Below are 21,517 nucleotides of genomic sequence, written 5' to 3' on the forward strand. Positions count from 1 at the left end.
CTTTTTCTGATGTACGTTTCGATCCGCTTATGAAGTATGCGTGTTTTGTATTTATTTCTGCTGCAATCATTTTTATTGAATATTTGGTGTTATAGTTGGTGACACTTTACAATCCCATTAGATAACATTAGTTAATGCATTAACTAACAATGCAAAGCAATACATTTGTGCACTATTTTTATTTTAATATGCATTAATGCATGTTGAAACAACAACAACAACAACAACAAAAAGATTAGTTTATGTTATATTTTAAATGCATAATCAAACAAGAAAATCGCTTCATGCATGAAAGTTGCAATGCAATATCTACTTAGCTTTGGTGGAAATGCATTTAATGCAGTAATGCATTAAAATGCATTGAAATATATCGCAAAGCGCTTACCAATGGAAATGCATTGGCCAAATCTGACCGAAATCCATCAAACGATCAAAACAAAAGCATGCATAGCTGGAGTTTGCAGTGTAGACGGAGCCAATGTTTTAGAGATGTGACAAACACACTTATTTCAAACCAATGTGACAGGTAGTTGACACTGTATGCTCAGGAAATTAGCCGGTGTGAGTTTAGTCTAACAGTATGAGCTCTTGAAATTGACCTATTGCCTGGAGACAATGACTATTGTGTTTCTTCACACGGGTCCTTATGTATTGGTTGCGTAAAGGTGGCTTCCTCCAGCTTTATATTGAAGCCACGCTAATTAAGAGCCATTCACTACATGGCGCTCTAAAGTCAAGAGCTAGGAAGTGTTTAATTAGAGGGACGTTGTTTCAAACGTGAAGATTGCCATGTAATTAAGTTGCTCAAAATAAAGAGTACAGAACACAAAATGTACACGCTGACAGAAACAAATATAGCATGCACTTAGCTTAAAAAGTCAAATGTCTGAAAAAAAAAACCTGAATATGAAACATGCTTTCATTTGTCTCTGCAGCTGTAGGTTATAGACAAAATCAGATGCATTTCGGTAAAACGTGACTAGATATGACTCTAGCCTTATCTGGATTTTTATATGCAATTTTAAAATTGGAGGATATTCAAAGTACGTGGCCTTTAGCAAGGTCTACTTATCCCGCGTGAATCATTCTCCACGTTGGCCCTTGAAAATATAGTCTGTAAAGAAACAGAGCTTTTATTGGGTTTTCTTGAGGTTAAACATACGTCAAAGGAATCACAACTTGACTTTCTTATGGATCATAAAGCAAGACTGTGGGAAGTACGGCTTTCCTCTCGCAGGCAGGTTTCTCTGAAATGTAACGTGTTATGCACCGCTGGTAAAAATGCCTTGATGTTGAACTATTTGAAAATGGACCGTTTGAGTTCATTAAGGGGTCGGTAACAGTATGGTGCTGGGCTATGGGGCATATGGACGCTTCAAATGAACATGTATGGTTTACAGATGTTGGGAAGACAAACCCTACCTATCAAGATGGTTAGTGAAAGCAATACGTGCATGCAGTGTTTCAGCTGTGCAGATAAAACTATCGAAACGTGCTCGTTGAGAGCTTGATTCTCATGACAACACGCAGATGTTATGATGCAGTGGATTCCTGCAGCGTTCCTGAGATAAGGTGGCCAACATGATCGTCTTTATGATTCATAATTAGTGTCGAGATTGCTTTAATGATCGAGATAAGAGCACAGAATGCAGTGAATCGTCATCGGTGATGGCAGGAATGATAATCACCTGCTTCACATGTGATTCACAGACAAGTGCATGGAGAAATATTGCGTTGGTGTGTGCCAAGCCACATTGTGACTTTGATCTGATGGAAAAAATGATTACGGTTTATAAAGAAGCTTATGTAATAAGATCATTCTGGCTAATAATCGTATCTGGCTTTCAAAAGAAGTCCTTGTCATTGAAATTTTGGTTACACTTTGTTACCAAAACTGTAATGCATTTTTAATGCATTTATTATGCCTTGTATGAATAATTGTAATCACAGTTATAATACTCATCTATTTATTGCTACAAACCTTCAGAAAGTATATGCATTAAAACACATGACCAATTTAATATGTAACAAGAAATCTTCAAATATTATAATGCATTGAAGCTTTGGCTAGAATTATTTATGAAAATGTTTAATGCATTATACATAAAGTATGACTTGTGGCTACAATTGTCATTTCTGGCTTTCAAACCTTTCTTACTGCTTGTCATCAAACTTTTCAGTAACACCTGAAGCCTTTATATATAATGCATTATAAAAGCATTTTGAATGCATTAATTGTGCATTGCAATGCACCTTATGATCTTAATCTAATCACGGTTACATCTTTAGAACGTATAATGCATTAAAACAACCATTTCCAGTGTAACAAAGGAATTTGCACAAATTATAATGTCTTTAACTTTGGTTACAGTTATTTAGGAAATGTATGAAATCCCGAATATAATTCATTATGCATATATCAAATTTTTGTATTTTGCAAATTATATAATGCATTGGTTCTCATCTGGTTAATTATGTTTTAAATATATTTTGATGGTTTCATGCTTCCAGCAGCTCAAAATTAACCTCATAAAATGCATCGTGTTTAGTAGAAAGCATATTTTTCCTAATATATAATGTCACTTGGATAACATTTTCATTTGATGGGGTTTTATCCCTGTTTTTTTTTTTTAGGATGAAGGTATGTTGCACAACCTGCCCGTGTTGCACCTGTCTAATCTGAATAATAATGACGGATGAGTTTGTGCTGAAATACTGTTCGAATGGACACATGACCTTTGAGATGAACCCATAAAGATATGGAAGGTGTTTTCTCCTTGTTTATTTTGCTGGTTACTCTATGCATGTCAGACCAGTTGAGAACCACTGATGCAATATGAATTTCCGCATGCATCATGTCACGTGTCCCGCAGATGCACATGTGCACATGCGACTGGCTTGGCTGGAACACCAGCAGGCCTTGATTTCAGGCGAGTTTGATGGAGGGAATTTGTCCTGAAGCCTTTCATTTAGCTCATAACCGTGAACCAGGAACTCATCTGGACTGCATTTGCACCGTAGGGGCCTGACCACAGCGCAAGGAAATCATAGACCCAGAATTGTCGTGCTGAAGAGGCAGTGGCCAATTGCTGGTATTTTTATTTACTTCAGGAGGCAATGCGTTAATTTATATGCGTGCAAACATTAAACTTTGCATAGTCCTTACAAAGCCAGCACCAGAAAATAGGTTCATGCCTGTGACGGTATTAGACTCTTGCTAGTTTAATTGTTTGTTTTCATTGCCCAAGTGTATAAACCTTGCATGAGCCAGCGAGCGAGTGTGGAAACTCCTCTCTCATGATGCATGACGCGCAGCTGTGGAGATATTCCGTCATTTTCTAAGTCATGTCTTGCAATGCCATCATTTCTGGACATGAGAACTACAGAATTATTCTGTCTGTACTGTATATTTACACAAAAGCAGGCCATATGGCTTTATAAGGAGGTTGTACTGCAGCCATGGCAGCAGAATAAACGTAGTTTGACCCGAAAGTGAGAGCGCTGTCATTTTTATACTCGTAGTCTTAAACTAGTAGAACAGCATTCGACTAGAAACGTCTGTGCTCTATATGTGCGATGGGGGAGGTTTGTGCTGGTTTCTTTCTTGTGGTCTTGGGAAGGAACAATGCAGGATTAGTTTACCCAGCAATCTTTACTCACCCTTGTGCTGTTCCAAACCCGTGTGACTGACTTTCAACTTTCTAAAATGGAAGAAATGTCAAAAGAAATTTTCAAAAAGCACCTTTTCAACTTGGCTTTTTCTGAATACTGTTACTTGAGATGTTTCTCATTTGTAAGTCGCTTTGGATGAAAGTGTCTGCTTATGAATAAATGTAAATATGATGCTTAGAGTGAGAAACGGACCCAAATTAAACCCTTTTCCCAAGCTGTGAAAAAAAGACCAGACTTTAAACCTTGTAAACCTCCGAATTTTGGATTTAATCTTTGAACTTTTTTGTCACAGGCTTAATGAATGAAAAAAGCATTATTTGTTGAAAAACTAATCAAACTGTGGTGCATTAGCTTTAGATCGTTGAGGCCTATTATAAATTTATTCTAAGAATAAATTAAAAACCTAATCGAAAGGAAACAAGTTGCAAAAACTTTTGAATCCAATATAACCCAAAATGATATTTTTTTTTATAAGTTGTTATACCCTGTTTGAGCAAAGTGAGAAAGTTTTAGCCCAATGTGATAACTTTAATAGCATTTATGGGAAAAAGAATGTCCTCTCCAACACAAGTCACCTTTATTTATAGCATTTTATGCAATACAGACTGTTTTATAGACATGATGCAAACAAAATTCACTTCTGCTGTAAAGCAGCTCTGAAAAGAAGGGTTGACAACATGAGGGTTGAGTTGTTTTTTGCTGAAAATCTTCCCTTCCACCACAGCTCTCGAATATCCCTGGTGCATGACACCAAACGGCATTGGCTTTCGTGCATCTCTTAACCAAACATGCCAAGTTTGATTGCATGCATGCACAATTACGTTTTGAGATGGAATATGGTGTATTCAAACTGAGCTTTTTAAAAAAAAAAAAATGTTTTTTGTGTTGCACGTGAGTTAAAGGTCAAGTGGGTTTGGAACGATGAGAGCTTCTGTAAATATTGACTGAATTTGTATGTGTCCTTAAAGAAAAGTGCAAATTTATTTAACAATTATTGACTCCAGTGGCTTGTATTGATTTCTCTGAGCATGAACTGATATTTTTGGCCCTTGTGACTTGTAGGAAGTGTGTTTACATTCCCGCGGTCACAGTAAAGCCGTGGGTTTGTTCAGCGTCGTCTCCAGGTGCAGAGGGATCGCTCAGGTAATTACAGAGGAAATTCCCTAACCACAGTGACACAGCCGGGTGATGAGCTCTTACTGTGTCATTTGACTATTCTTACACATAAATCCTCAAATACCACCCTGTGCATGAGTCAAAAATGCCTGTTTACTCACCGAACACACCCTTCAGCTGAAGTTACTCAAAGTTACTTCACTTTGATGTGCCATGATCTCGTGTCTGTGTAAAGAGTGTGCTTCAAAACAACTGCATCGCTGCTTTCTGCGTGCAACAGGATCTCGTTTGATATCTGTGGTCAACTCTGAGACTGCGAGAGAAAATTCTGATATTTAGCATTTTTCTAAAATGATCATTTCAAATAACTGCGCTTTTAGATAATGTAAATCATGTAAAATATATTTTTGTATTTTTTCCATTATAATATATACAGTAGTCTCATCAAAAAAACATTTGCGTAAAAAGAGTTCATATGGTCACAAATGTATTTATATTATTTAATTGATTAATTACTTAAAATGCTAACATACTAACAATTCAGATTTAAATTCCAGATTTCAGAACTAAAATGCATTTATTTTTTATCTTTTTACATTAAATATATTAAATACTTAGCCTTTTAAATTGTTAAATTAATTTAAAATACATTTTTGTATTTTTACCAATTATATTGTATTCTCAACAAAATCATGAGTAAAAAAATGGTCAGTGGCACAAATTTGTTAATTCTATTACTGACTTAGAAGTGTTAAATATTATTATTTAATGCCATAAAAATGTTTTATTATAAGTATTTTATTAAAATAAAATAAAAATCCAGGTATAATTATAATTTTGAATGAGTATATATTTATTTAATCAGTAAAAAAAAAAATATATTATTCTATTTTTCTAGAATAATAATTTAAATTATCTTGCTAAAATGTTTATTTCATTATAAATTACATTGCAACCAAAAAAAGTTTGAGTGAAAAAATGAGTTCATATCATATACAGTATAAATGTATTCACTCTGTTAGTGACCTAGAAACTTTAAATGTGTTATTCACTTTATAGAGTAATATTTATTTAGCTTATTAAAATGTCAAACTTTCCAGGTTTTAATTTAATTAATTTATTTTTTATTCTAAATTAATTATTTTAAATTACTATTCTATTAAATTATTTAACATATAAAAAATATATATATATATATATATATAGTTATTTTGTTATAATTATAACCAAAAACACAGTTGAGTGAAAAATAATTTTTCTATTTTTAAATCGGATCAAAATGGCAAAACCTCCAAGTTTAAATTCCAGATTTTCACTGTGGCCTCACACTTATAATCTAAATCTGTTGTATGCATCATAAAATGAACAGTTTAATGTTCCTTTTAAAGCATGTGCAGTGTTGTAATGCTAAAAGCATGATTGCAACCTGCCAAGTCAACTTTAGCACCTTCAAATACGGTCATTTAGTGCAGATGTGCCGTAGCAGTGATAATAGTGCACGACAGAGAACGTGATTCATGGGTCGGATTTCACGTGAAGACATTTGTGACGCGTCAGAGCGCATCACTGGCACATACTTGAAGCCTGCAATGCCTCGTGCGCTCTCCGACAAGTGCTTCTACTGTAATGCTGTCAAAATCCCTTTCCAACATAAACATCTGATGTCACAGAGCAACCATGGGAACGTAAACAAATTATACGCCCGGGCTTTTTTGTCACTGTCAAATTCTGGACACGCTCGCTCTGCGAAACTCGCACAGAAAGCATAACGTTATTCAAACCTCGCTTTTTAAAAGGCCGACACTTGCCAAGGCCCCAAAGACCGTTCCAGAAGTACTGGCCTCTTGATCGGATAGCAACAGGAACCCTCCACCATAACAAACACACCCAGGTTCCCTCCAGCTCCGACAATCAGCTGTAGATACAGCAGACCTGTAATTTCATGTGCAGTTGGCTGTCTCCCTGGAGATTTATTTTGTGTAAATACATGCTTTACTTCCACTGGGTCTCACCAGCAGATGGCAACCATTAGTCCATCTGACTTTAAACAAAACACAGGCCGATATAAATACTTCTGTGCCGACCACTTCGACGTGTGTGATCGGGTCTTCAAACTGAAGTCATGCATCTAGGTTTTCTCGAGTCATGCTTTCCTGCATTTTGCGCATGCCAAACTTTTCCAGAATGCATGCAGCACCCATGCCTTCAAATTCTACGATTAAGGTTATGCATGACACCAAAATTGTATTTTTTTCTTGCATGCATGCATGCATGCACAGTCCTGTGAATGATTCACAACTTATTCCACATAAAAAAAAAACCTGATAGTGATTTTTCATCAGCTTGCTCTATGACTTTGCTTTCGAGCTGACGTCAGTCCTCTTAGTTTTCAGCCCTCCAATCAATCCTCACCGGATAAAATCAAACCCGCCTCGCATTTTTTCTCATTTCACTCGCAGATGTGTCAAATGGGCTGTGACTTGTGTTGACTTTGGCCGATTTGGAAATCGTACCAATGCACTTTTTCTCACCGAGAGTTGTGTGTTTTAATTTTTCAACATGCAAATCTTTGCATCCGTCCTTGCATTTCTATTCATGCATGAGGCATTTCTACAGTAAATGCGCTGTTATGTCATCAGGAACTATTGTATGTCAATCTTAAATTCAGCTTTCGCTTTAAATTATTATCGTGCAGTCAAAAGCACGAGGGTTTATTAAAGTGCTATCAAAAGCAGCCCTAGCTGTGACTAACGTCTAATTATCTCCTCGGCTCGTCCAGGTATAAAGCCTTTCGCGGCCACTCCCCTGTCGTCCGGCCCATTAAAACAGGGCCTGGTTTCAAAGGGCTTTATAATATTAGCCAGAGTTGGCGGAGATGTCAGTCTCTCGGCTGTGGGTTTCGCTTTAGTGTCGAGCTCCCAGCTGGAGTTGCCCCTGGGAAGAATGCAAGTATCTTCCACCCAGTCTTTGTGCCTCATTACGGCACGTCCAGAGGCAGCTGGGAGGGGTGCGATCGGTTTCCCTGGGTGGTGGTGGGTCAGACTTCCCAAAAGCCTGTCTATTCTACGAGCGACATGAGTGTTAAAAGACAAATCAGTGCTGTTATTTGCATAAGGAATAACTATTTAGTCTGTGTGTCATTAATCATTGTGGATTAATGTTATCTTATTCGCTTTTAACCTTCTCTAGATGAGCCGTGGCTGACCGTATGACTTGCCTAAGAATTGAGCATTCATGCAATGACTATACACTCTTTCTTAGTATTTTAGTATTAGTGAACTTTGTAGGAATGTGAGTTGAATTTGGACAGTCGCTGATTTGGATATGTATTCACAAATTATCGTATTTGTAAAGTGTGAATGCAGCTAAAATGCAATAACCTGAAATACTCTGAAGCGCTTGGGTCGCGCGCACACACATGCAGAGCGTGTTAATCATTGCATTATTCGGCCTTGACTTATGCAATGACTTTTAAAACATCATCAAGGTGTGTAAACTCGCATAAACTCGCATCCTGTGTCAGAATGGGTATTATATTTCACGTTACTGTTTTTTTTTGCACAATGTCAGGGTGGTGTTGTTTAAACTCTGACTCAAGCTCTTCAAGAGTCTGTTAATCGTCATTTCCTTTCCTAAGGAAGTCGTAATAATTCTAAATGCTTTAAGTTTCTTGTTTCTGCGACGTTTTAATGGCGCACTTGAGTGAGTTATGGAGCTTCCATCTGGGCCTACTGTTTTACTAGCTCTAACTTGGCTCACTTAATTACATCTGCCCCAAGAGGCAGCGCGCAGCACAATTAGAGCGGCCTGTTAAGTATTTAGTGTTTCTTACAGTCACTACGGTATTGGATAATGGATGGCAGACTTGAATGCTGAGCTTGTTCATGATGCTTGTCACTTCTTAAAAAAGTTTGACGGCGAGTTTGAGGAAAAAACGTTGGGTTGCTCCGTGAAATGAATGATTATGCATTTAATGCGACATCGGGAACTTTAAGGGGGCGAGGTCTCAGCACAGTTGGACGCCCTGCAGACACAGCTGGAGATCATTGTCATATCCTCTCCATGAAATTGATTAGCTGTGCTTACAAATGTTTACCTGAAGCCTGTGCATGAAGACAAGGACCGGCAGGAACTCAGAAACGGATCTGTGTGCTTGCGGCAGGACACACACACACACAAAAAAGACAATAATCCTGTTATTTTTTAATTTGGTTTGCATGCACAAAAATGCATCTGAAAAAAAAAAAAAGCTGATATGCGTGCCGCTTTGGGTCGTGCATTATTCGGTTTTGCGGTCCACTAATTTTCCTTGCTGCAAAGCAAAACAGTATTTCATCATTCTTACAAAGCAGTGGTAAAAGTGAACTATTGTTTGGTCGGTTTTCAGAAGCGGCCTGAAAGGAAGTGAATAGTTTAGGGGTTTTAAAATAAGCAGATTTATTCAACTGAAAGGATTTCTATCACAGCTGAACAAATCCAATCAACAGGCATGAGGGTCATTTCATTCCAGACGCTGGGAACGTCGTGCTGGATTGATACGTGTTTCTTTAAACACACACAATGGATTTATTCTGCTTGTCCAAGTGTCTAAACTGATTGTGCGGAGCGGCTGGTCATTAGTGTAGATCTAAATGAGCTCTATGGTATCAGGGGAACAGAAAAGTCATTGATCTCACTAAAGAAGTGGAAGAGTATGGCCGCACAGATGGTTTACGGGATGACAGCTAATATTTTATTATAAGGTGGTCTCAAGTATTTGGACAGTTAATGGACAGTATATTATGTCATCATTTACTCACACTCATTGAGTTACAAACCTGTGTGGGATGCTTTGAAAGTTGAAGAAAAAACTAATATGAAAAAATAAATAAATACTGACTTCAAGTTAAATGAAAAAAGAAAATATGAAATAAAAAAAACAGTTCAAAATATTTGTGAAATATATAATTGAAGTGATGAAAATTGTATGAATTAATTGTGTCTTATATTATTTTAAATTTAGTTGTGCACTATGTACACAAAAATACACATTGGTGCTATTAAAAAAATATATATATATTTTATTTGACTATTATATAATTTATGAATATCTTGAATTAACTATTATTTTTAGTTTTAGAATTGTAGTTTGTTTTAATAATTTTATGTGATTTTTGTTATCTTTATCAGGTTTCATTATTTTTATATTAATATTTAGCTTTCTAATTTTTTAATTTGTTAATTAATTTTTTAGTTTCAGTAATCTTAGGGAAAAAAAATTATTCAGTGGTCTATTTACTTTTTTTATTTGTAATTTTTTTCATCTAATATTTACATTTTACTTTATTTCAATTACAAAAAATAAATACAACTAAATAATAAAAAAAAGGTTTTAGTTAATCGTACCAACACTGAGAGTGAGGACTGAAAAACTAAATATAAGAATATAAAATAAAATAAATATAAAAAAATAAATACTGAAACTTCAAGGTAAATGAAAAAAAAGAAAATATTAAATAAATAAAAAAACAGTTCAAAATATTTGTGAAATATATAATTGTAGTGATGAAAATTGTATGAATTAATTGTGTCTTATTTTATTTTAAATTTAGTTGCGCACTATGTACACAAAAATACACATTGGTGCTATTTAAAAAAATATTTTATTTGACTATTATATAATTTATGAATATCTTGAATTAACTATTATTTTTAGTTTTAGAATTTTAGTTTGTTTAAAAATATTTATGTGATTTTTGTATTTCATTATTTTTATATTAATATTTAGATTTCTAATTTTTTAATTTGTTAATTAATTGTTTTGTTTCAGTAATCTTAGGAAAATTTTGATTCAGCGGCCTATTTACTTTTTTATTTGTAATTTTTTTCATCTAATATTTACATTTTACTTTATTTCAATTAAAAATAAATAAATACAACTAAATAAAAAAAAGGTTTTAGTTAATCGTACCAACACTGAGAGTGAGGACTGAAAAACTAAATATAAGAATATAAAATCAAATAAATATATTTAAAAAAATACAGACACTTCAAAGTAAATGAAAAAAAAAGAAAATATTAAATAAAAAAAAACAGTTCAAAATATTTGTGAAATATATAATTTTAGTGATGAAAATTGTATGAATTAATTGTGTCTTATATTATTTTAAATTTAGCTGCGCACTATGTACACAAAAATACACATTGGTGCTATTTAAAAAAAAAAAAATTATTTGACTATTATATAATTTATGAATATCTTGAATTAACTATTATTTTTAGTTTTAGAATTTTAGTTTGTTTAAAAAAATGCATGTGATTTTTGTATTTCATTATTTTTATATTAATATTTAGCTTTCTAATTTTTTAATTTGTTAATTAATTTTTTAGTGTCAGTAATCTTAGGAAAATTTTGATTCAGCGGTCTATTTACTTTTTTTATTTGTTATTTTTTCATCTAATATTTACATTTTACTTTATTTCAATAAAAAAAAAGGAAAAAAAAGAAGGTTTTAGTTAACCGTACCAACACTGAGAGTTAGGACTGAATTATTTATTTCTGATTTAAGGCATTTGTTGTTTTGCGACTAAAGTCTCTCCAGATACTGCGACGCAAGCAACATCTGGACGACTCATGTGACTATTGTGATTAGTGTTTAAATAAATACTCTATGTTTTATTTTGCTATTCGCCCAGTTAAAGACCTGCTCACATTGACTTTGTTCACACTGAGCAATTTTTCCACTGATTTCAGGCGACAGCTTCAATTGCACGAATATCAACAACATGGAAACAATGATTAAACTTCAACGACCTACAAAAAACACTAGCATTACGATTAAGAGCGTTGGACAAAAACGCATAGAGTCAAGTTTCAATTGAAATCTTGTTAAATTGTTGTGTGTGGCTGCCACGGCATTACTATGTGGTTTCTATAGGATATTTTGGGTGATTGCTAGGCTACATGGTTTTTCAGTACAATACAAATATTTTCTTCCATGACATTCCTGTCTTATTTTCCAGAAAAGCACCTAAAAAACATGGAAGAAAGTATCTTCCATGGAGTTCTTTTGAAAAGGCAATTGTTGTATTGAAGTCCACACCCAACTACTACTAAAGATGCGAGAGATCGTGAGATACGTATAATTGAGTCGATGGAGCTCGGCGTTTGATTCACTTTTTCCTCTTGACTGCAGCCTTGTCAATTATACGGATGGATGTGATTAACTGGAGAGAGAAAAACAAAAAGCAAGAGCAAAGAGGGAGAAGATTATATGTCTTTACAGTCAGCGCATGACATAACCTTTTTAATTTAGAATACACCAAGGTCATAGTCGGCCTATAATAACTTGGAAGTAACCAAAGACAAACAGAAACCTTTAATCTGCGTTTCAGAAATAGGGCAGTGACTGATCAGCCGCTGTGCCGAGTGGGTGTAGCGTTTGGGTCCGTACGGTCATATGCTAAACACGCGCGGCCACATGAAAGCTCGGCTAATGTAGGCTGCTGCATCACAATAAGGGAAGTGCAGCGTGCCGCGGTGAAACGCCTTTAATAAAGCCAGCGTGTGCGAGGAAGTCGAATCTGTCCCCATGTGTCCCTAGCCTTGCTGCTGTCATTAATTACTCACTCATGTCGTCCCAAACCCATAAGACCTTTATTCATCTTCACAACACAAATTAAGATATTTTGATGAAATCCGAGAGCTCTCTGACCCTCCCACAGACAGATCACGATCAAGGGGTTCAACCGTAATTTCACGAAGCTACGAGAATATATTTTTGTGCACAAAGAAAACAAAACGAATGACTTTATTCAACAATTCGTCTCCTACATGACGCCTTATAGCGCAATTTTGGAGAGTATCACAAACAGTACGTAAGCAACGTATGTGATTGTTTACGTTCAGATCAAAGCACAAACAACGTAAACATCGATCTGCGTACATGCATTGCATTAATGTCACATGCATTGTTTTAACAAAGTTCTTGCTACGTTTCTGAGCTTTAAGGATCCTTGCTGTCTGTGGGAGGGTCAGAGAGCTCTCGGATTTCATTGAAATATCTTAATTTGTGTTATGGAGATGAATAAAGGTCTTATGGGTTTGAAACGACATGAGTGAGTAATTAATGACAGCATTTTCATTTTTGGTTGAACTATGTTTTTAACAGGTGTAATCTCTTACTGATAATTGTGTTGTTAGTAATATATAATAATATTACACAATTTACAGTACGTAATATAGCCTGCTTTTTGATTACTTTTAGATTACTTTTGACCTGTTTATCACATTGCTTTAAATACAATAATCTTGTACCATATCGATATAAAAATACAAAGAGAGAAAATATATTCCATTAATTGTTATTAAAGGGGTCATATGATGCGATTAAAATAGTTTTTTGTGTTTTTTGAACATTAAAGCATGTTAACATATTCTGTTACTCCAAATACACAAAATAATGATCTTTAAAAAAGCATCATATGACAACATGAAGTTATTAAATGTTACATAACATCAAAATTCCCCAAACTGGAGTTTGTGAACGATGTTGTTACTGTACGTGGATTCTGTTATTGAAATTATGTGGAGTTATATGGAAATTATGAATAATTTATTGCTATTGTGTGAATAATATGTAATTAGTAACTACAGGTATAGTCTGATTACGGGTTGAAATTTTGTATTAAATACTACATCTCTTTTGCTAAATCATCACATTTTTTTACCCTCTTAAAAACAAAACATGCTATTATTTCACCACTAAAGAGCTAGTTTGTTAAATTTGTTTTCTCAACCAACTTTATTTTAAGTGACTTGTGATGTCACTCCGTGCGTCTTACTTTAGTTTAAAACCTGCGTCATTTCTTATTCACCTTGTTTTTCCAAAACTCACATATTTTTCACAAATAGCTTCCAGCCAAACCAGCTTTTCCCCGCTGGAGCAACGCAGCATGAGGTGCGACACGTTCACGAATCACTCTGTGAAATAAGGTGAAACTGTTAATTACAGTGAATCAGACAGGTGAGCGTGTGTTTACTATAGTAACAGTCTCTCGCGTGTTTTCTGTGAGTCACGCCTGTCAGACACGAAAATGCGGGTGGATCCAAACTAAAGTGATTAACTTAAGAGTGTTTAAAGCAATGGAAAATAAGGTGGTCAGTTATTTACAAATAAATAAATAAATAAATAAAAATACAGCATAACATGCACTATTTATCCATTAAGATTACACAAAATTTAAATATTTAAACTAAAGTGAAACTATAATTATTAAACAAAATTAAATGTATTTATGGAAGAAAAAAAAAATGATAGAAACGCTCTTAAAATTTGACATGCCTGAAAAACTTGTGTAAGTTAATAAAATCTTATAAATATTCAATCAGCTTTATATTATTGTAGTTTTAAGTGGAAAATAAAATATTATACATGTTTTTAGTGATGCATTTGCATTCATATTTCTCATTCTTTGAATACTTGCACAGAATTTCTGACTTTAATAAAATTGGAAAATTTCATTTGACAGTTCTATAAAGAATTTTTTTTATGCTTTATTTAATCTCTCTCTAACACACACATAGTCAAAAAGTGTTAACCCTGAATAAATATATTTATTTATGCATTTATTTATGCAGTTACCCAGAATTATTCATGCAGGTTTATTAAAACAACTAAGTAAAGCTAATAATGTCAGAATTTCCTTACTCTTACAGTCAATCTAAAATTAGCATTTTTTTTTTTAGCATTTAGCATTTTACTTCTATATTTTGTTGTAATTCTGATTAAGAAATGAATCTTGTTGTTCAATGGGGACTTGATCGGGATCAGTTGGATAAATATTTGAAAAATATAACAAAGCATGATCCGAAATCATTATAAGACTTTTCTTTTTGTCTTTGCACTGAAGTAGCATTCCCAAGAAGAGCAAGAATGTGCATTGAGAGAGTAAATGAGGTCAGTTTAGAGCTATTGCTGAATCCGACTCTTTTTCAGGAGATAAGTGAACTGTTAGTCAGTCTGTAAAACAATGACAGAAGGCTTTGGCTGACCACGGAGAACAGTTGCAACAGCTTCTGTTGAGAGTCAATCCAAAAACGATTTCACAAGCATCCCGTGTCAGAGGCAAACATCTCACAAGCTAAAGTCCAGCGAATTCCTCCCGAGACCTCCCTGCCAAACACACACATCTTTGTCTGCACTCGCTGCTTTCATAAGAGCCGTTAATTTGGTCAAAAGGCTTTCTAAAATGTTTATGTTCACACTGGGGGTGGACGATGTGTCAGCGTGACCCGCTGACCTCGACTTCCCAACATGTCTTGTGCTGTGAGAACAACCATGTTCGCCGCTCAATTAGTTTTTAGGTCAACCTCCGAGCTGGGTTGGATTTCTGCTGGCAAATGAAAGATATATAAACATCCTGTTAACAAACCGATTGCGCTGATAGCACAGCCCGGACAGTGAACATGCACATATCTTACAGCTTTGTTTGTTCAGATGTCACTCCTGAGAAATGGGACTCTTGTAAAATATGCAATGTAATGCAATGCTCAAAGTGTTTACAAATAGACTTAAAGTTTTATATATTCACCAAAAAAAGAAAAGAAAACAACAACAACAACAAACATTTTAGCTGTCCATTTGTCTGAGAAACTAATAAAAAAATTAAATAAAATATTTAAATTAAATACAATCTTTAAAATTCATTGAAATTTTTAGTTAAGCTAATATTTAAAATATTTAATTAGCTATATATTTATTTGTTGGATATAATAATAATAAAAATAAAAATAATTAATTATTAATACATTAATGTATTATTGTATAATACTATAATACATTATTTAATAATAATACATTATTATTATTATAGCAGCATTAGATATTAGCATTAATCTTCTACTAACTTAAAATTTGTAAAAATTTATATATATAAAAAAAGCAAAAATTGCATTTCCATTCCTTTGATACAGTGAATATTATTATTAGTTATTATTATTTTTAATTCTTATCATTAGATATTAGCAGCATAAGATATTAGGATTAATTTTCTGCTAATTTCAACAAAATCTTTAAAAATATATACAGTATATATTTTTTTCTACAAAAAATATGCATATCTTTATATATGCTTTATTTATTCAGCTAAATATTGCACTTTTTAAAATAAAATAAACTATTTTATTAAAAATTGCATAAGGGTAAATTATTTTAGCATTAGTTATTATTATAATATTTTATTATTGTTTATGTGTTAGATTATATTAGCATTAGTCTTCTAGCTCCATTGAAATCTTATACAAAATTCTATAAACAACATGCATATTTTTCCTATTAAAATTATTTGTAAAAATTATATAAATAATATGCATATTTTTAGTTATGCTTTATTTAATTGGCTAGATGTTTTTGGCTAGAATCTTAAAGCTAAAAAAAAAGACATAAAGACTAAATATATAAAATAATAAAGCCTGTAAGGTCAAGAAGTGTGGGAACCCTGAATAAAGATATCTTCAAAGTTTCATAATTTGCAGCTCATTTTGGCTCAGTGGCAGTGAAGTTTACAGGTAAGAAAAATACCACGCAACACATGTAAAAACTTATCCTAACTGATCATAAATGCGTCGTTCTAAATGAACTGGAGTTTGAACCTTTTTGATGTTTTTTCAACCTGTAACACATTTGTGATATTACTACAGAACGGACTATTTTCAGATAACAGATTGCCCGCAGGTCTGGAAACTATTTGAGCTTAATAAAGCGTGGTGGCACCTGCATTGTGGTTTTTTTGCAGCTAAAAATGTTGGGTTTAATCCAGGATGTAAGGTACTGTGGGCCGTCTGTGTGTTACTGCTCACCGTATGAAACGCTCTCAACTCGGACGCAGCTCTGGACACTCAGAAAATATTTAGATAAGCATAATACTATAGGGATTTTATAGTTAGTAACCAAGATTGCGTGTTGAATGGTGTGTAACTACGTAGAAAAATTGCTGCGTATATATACACAGTACAGAACAAAAGTTTGGAAACATTACTATTTTTAATGTTTTTGAAAGAAGTTTCTTCTGCTCATCAAGCCTGCATTTATTTGATCAAAAATACAGAAAAAACTGTAATATTGTGAAATATTATTACAACTTAAAATAATAGTTTTCTATTTGAACATACTTAAAAAAATAATTTATTCCTGTGATGCAAAGCTGAATTTTCAGCATCATTCCTCCAGCCTTCAGTGTCACATGTAACATCAGTCGATCACATGATCATTTAGAAATCATTCTAATATTCTGATTTATTATGAGTGTTGGAAACAGTTCTGCTGTCGAATATATTTGATCAATAAAAGGTTCAAAAGAACTGCATTTAAAAAAAGAAAAAAATCTAATAATATATATATTTTCTTTACTATCACTTTTTATCAATTTAACACATCCTTGCTGAATAAAAGTATTGATTTTGTTTAAAGATTTATTTTTAAAGAAAGAAAAAAAATTACTGACCCCAAATTACTGAGCAGTAGTGTATATTGTTATTACAAAATATTTAAAAAACATAGCATCTTTTTTTTTTTTACTTTTTATTCATCAAAGTATCCTAAAAAAGTATCACATGTTCTGTAAAAATATTAATCAGCAGAACTGTTTCCAACTTTGATCATGAATCATCATATTAGAATGATTTCTAAAGGATCATGTGATAATGATCCTAAAAATTCAGCTTTGCATCACAGAAATAAATTATAATTTAAAGTATAATAAATTTAAAAACTATTATTTTAAGTTGCAATAATATATCACAATATTAAAAAATTTTCTGTATTTTTGATCAAATAAATGCAGGCTTGATGAGCAGAAGCATTAAAAATCATTAAAAAACATTAAAAATAGTAATGTTTCCAAACTTTTGGTTTGCACTGTATATATATATATATATACATATACATATACATATATATATATATATATATATCATTGCATTTCCAGAGTTATCACAATGTGTGCTACAGCAGATATTAGCATTATTTATTTATTTATCGTAAAAAATGCACATTGCAACAGTTGCCACAAGGGGAGGTATTTTATCAGTATTCTTCTTCTATGGTCATTGGTCATTGCTAGATTGCGATGTTGCTACAGTAGGTGTTAACTTAATACATACTTGCATATAGAATTTATTGCATTTAAATATAGAAATATCAAACCTGGAAATATCAGTAACTTCTAAAATAGCACTTGACTATAAAAATATCTATTCTGTTTTTAGTGATGGTCTCCTGCAAAAATATGTAATCATGCAGATTGTGTCCTTTTTTGTGCAAAAAAAAAAAAAAAAAAAAAACACTGCCAAAGTTGCCACAAGGGGCGTTATACAGTATATAGTGGATATTAGCATTAGTTTTCTTATATGTTTACTTGCTATGTTCTTGTTTTTAGAACGCATTGCATTTATGATGCCGTTCAGACGTGAAGAACAGAAACCCCACATTGATTCTCAGAGGCAGCTAGCCACCGTGAAAGACCGCCACTAGATAAGTCCATTAAAAATGGGTTCTCAACAAGTACAGCTCCTAGGGGCCAAAGCGGGAGGTGGGAAAGTCTCGCATGCCTTCGAGCTTGACAACAGACTGAGACGGCAGGACCTGCGCGAGAAGTCAAAGCCGAGCATGACAGCGGAACAGAGGAGTCGATATTTAATCAACCCCATGCCGCGGCAGCTTTTGAATATTTGATGGCGCTTTTCTTCGATGATTACCTTCCCATTACGGTATCTTGTCACCGGGTGAAGGGAGAGGTTTTGGCTCTCATTGTTTGGGCTCAGCGCAGGTTTGGTGTCCTCCAGGGCTGGATGCTATTGTCAAGCTGTCAGCTGGCTGCTTTCCTGTTAGTCCACTATATTCTCTGTTTCACATGCCCCTGGTACGCTGACTTATCACACCTGCCAGTCACACTCGGTCGCAAAAGAAAGTTATAGAGAGAGAGCGTCTACCACACAAGCTGAATGAATGAACGCCCATCTTGATCCCACAGTTTAATTTACTGCTCTCCATGAGCGAAACGGGATTATGAGATGCCATGTTTCATATAGAGGGAGAACTGTCCCGTTGAGAGCGGTCTCGCCCTGGGCCTACTTTAACGGCGAATGTGCAGTTTTTTGTTTTTTGTTATACAATAAATTTTTCCGCCTTGGATTCAGCTTATAATGTTTGTTAAGGTATCTTGCAGTCATAGTTCTCCCATTCTCATATCTCAGTCTGCACAGTGTTTCTGACTTTTTAAATCCTTTAGAAATCATATTTTTTATGCATATTTTTCATTATGATTTATTGAATCTCTTTTGATGCAATTGAAGGCGTGCAATGTTCTTTATACAAATGCATTCTTGCTATGCAAACATGATTTCATTTGTTGATGTTTTCCGGTATGCATTGTAGTGCATTTTATAATTGCAATTTAAAATGCAATGCAAATGCATGCTGCAATCTGTGCATTGCCTCCAGGGGCGCTAGCAGATATTAAATGCATTTACATGCATGCATTTGGCAGATGCTTTTACTCAAAACACTTTATATTGCATGAAAAGAACATGCGAATTATGAAATATAGGTTAATGTTTGTGAGGTCAATATCATGATTAAGATTAACTTTATTTTGTTCATACTCAGAAGTTTGACTAAACCCTTGACTATTTGTGTTAATTTGCTGTGCTTTTTTTGCAGAAAAATACTGACATCTTTATACAGAAGACAAAAGCAGTTGTATCTTTCACTACATTGTGCTTTAGGGAGCAAACATTACACATGTCACATTTAACTAACTCTACACATATTTCCCGAGTGTCTTTATTGTGGTTGGAGTAACCGCAAGCATTCTCCAACACTTCCTTCAGAAGAGCAGCACGGCTCATAGAGACGACTCTAAGATCCAGGCTAATAAAATAGCTGAAACTCGCTGGTTAGCATAAATGTGTTCCATAGCGGCCGCAACATCCTGATCAAAGCCTGCGCGCCGCTGGCGATAAGATCTGTTTGTGTAGGCCTCGCTCCACCAGCCTACGAGACGGGAACAGAGCTGTGAGCTTCACCCGCGGCTGCCTGTAAAAGGAAATATCAAACGCCGCTGATGTCTTTTCCAAGGAAGTACTTTTAGCTGGTAATTATTGGCTGGGCGTAAGCCCTTCCTGTTTGATGAGCCACCGCAGAAAATGACCCTAAAGAATCATTTCCATGATGTAAAGTGTTTATGCTGCGGGGGAGGAATCTGACAGATTTATCTGCATGCAAAACATTTTCTCTAAGTGAAGTTAAATTAATATCCATTTAGTTTATGAAGGACTACCATCTAAATGACAAGAGTGAAGGATAAATGATGTGCAAAAGCAAAAATCTCACACTTATACATGTCTTATATAAATAAAGGTAATGCAATAGAAGAACTATTTTTCCTTCCCCAAGGAGCCTTTTCTTTTATTGATGAGTTTTTAAAAGAACCATGTTTTTTAGTGTGAAGAGCATTTGAATGACCTAAAAAACCTGTTTTACACTAAAGAACCTTTCTTGTAATGGATCGCATGTTAAAATCTCTTTATGGAAACATCAATGCCAATTATTATTTTTTACATTTGTTTGAGTTTCGTTGAGTTTTGCTGTGGGATAGAAGTGTTTCTGTTATGTTGGTGTTTTGAGGGTTTCCACTGCGGTGAAGAGTGGAAGGAAGGATGGGCTTGGGTCGACATCCTTACAAACTGTGTTGAACATTGCTTTTATTCATAAAATAGAAGTTGTTCAAAAATGAGGAAAAATTCCATATTGTGAGACTGCAGAATTGCACTCAATTAAGTATGAATAGTGACAAAAGGTTGCATTTCTGAGAACAATTGCAAGACATCAACTCAAAATTCAGAGAAAAAAATTCTGAATTGTGAAAAATAAAATCAAAAATACAAGAAATCTTTAATTCTGGTATTATTTTAGGTCCATTATATATCCTTTAACCAGGTGAAAGTCACTGGTGTTTATTTTTTATTGCTCGTGACATCAGCAGCACTAATTAAATGTCAAAGGATTCGTTATTTGCATCTGCAAAAGATTAGGCAAAACTTTATGCTTATCACACCTTAGTTTCCGCTTCCAATGACATAGTTGAATCCGCAAATTGTAAATCCATACTGTACTTCTTGGCGTCATAAGTGTGGATAAATGAGCCAGTATTTACATAAGTTTGTATTTCAGAAACATTCACCAGGACATACAGAATATCCTGTAATAAATCTAAAGTTTCCTTTTATGTCCCAATAACTTCTATGATAAAAAAGAGAATAAATTAAGACATATAGCATTTTCTTTGTGTTTGTGTGTGTGTGTGTAAACAAAACGTTTCAAATAGCACTTATTTTGTGAATATTGCTTTAATTTATGATCATTGCATTTGTTTGTCATATCACTTTAACTAAAGCCATCATCATCCAGGAAGTGACATCATTTTGGAGGGAAACTGGCAGCACAAACACTGGTAAGTGTTAGCAATGGTTTACATGTTAGATTTGCTTGTTTTCTGGTGTTAGTTGGTTTGGGTCATAAAACATTTCACTCTGTTTGATTAAATTCCTCAAATCAGTTTAATGATAATTAACATTTCGTAAGATCAAGATAGAGTAGTTTTCACCATTAACATCTTAAAGTCTCAGGGATTCCACAGGTCTTAAAAATGTCTTCATTTGCATTTATACAAATTAAAATGACAAATTAAG

At 33.9% G+C, this 21,517-nt stretch overlaps 1 protein-coding gene across 1 annotated transcript in view; it reads right to left on the reverse strand.

Moving 5' to 3' along the window:
- Positions 1 to 14,428: 14,428 nt before the first annotated feature.
- The window catches only part of LOC127976343 (zona pellucida sperm-binding protein 4-like), a 191,339-nt gene continuing 184,250 nt past the window's right edge, over positions 14,429 to 21,517 (reverse strand). Inside the window, exon 9 of the mRNA XM_052580706.1 lies at positions 14,429 to 14,440. The gene's annotated coding sequence lies outside the window, so the exon portion shown is untranslated. The remainder of the gene's footprint in view (positions 14,441 to 21,517) is intronic.

The sequence above is a fragment of the Carassius gibelio genome, chromosome B17, assembly GCF_023724105.1.
Source record: "Carassius gibelio isolate Cgi1373 ecotype wild population from Czech Republic chromosome B17, carGib1.2-hapl.c, whole genome shotgun sequence".
Taxonomy (NCBI): domain Eukaryota; kingdom Metazoa; phylum Chordata; class Actinopteri; order Cypriniformes; family Cyprinidae; genus Carassius; species Carassius gibelio.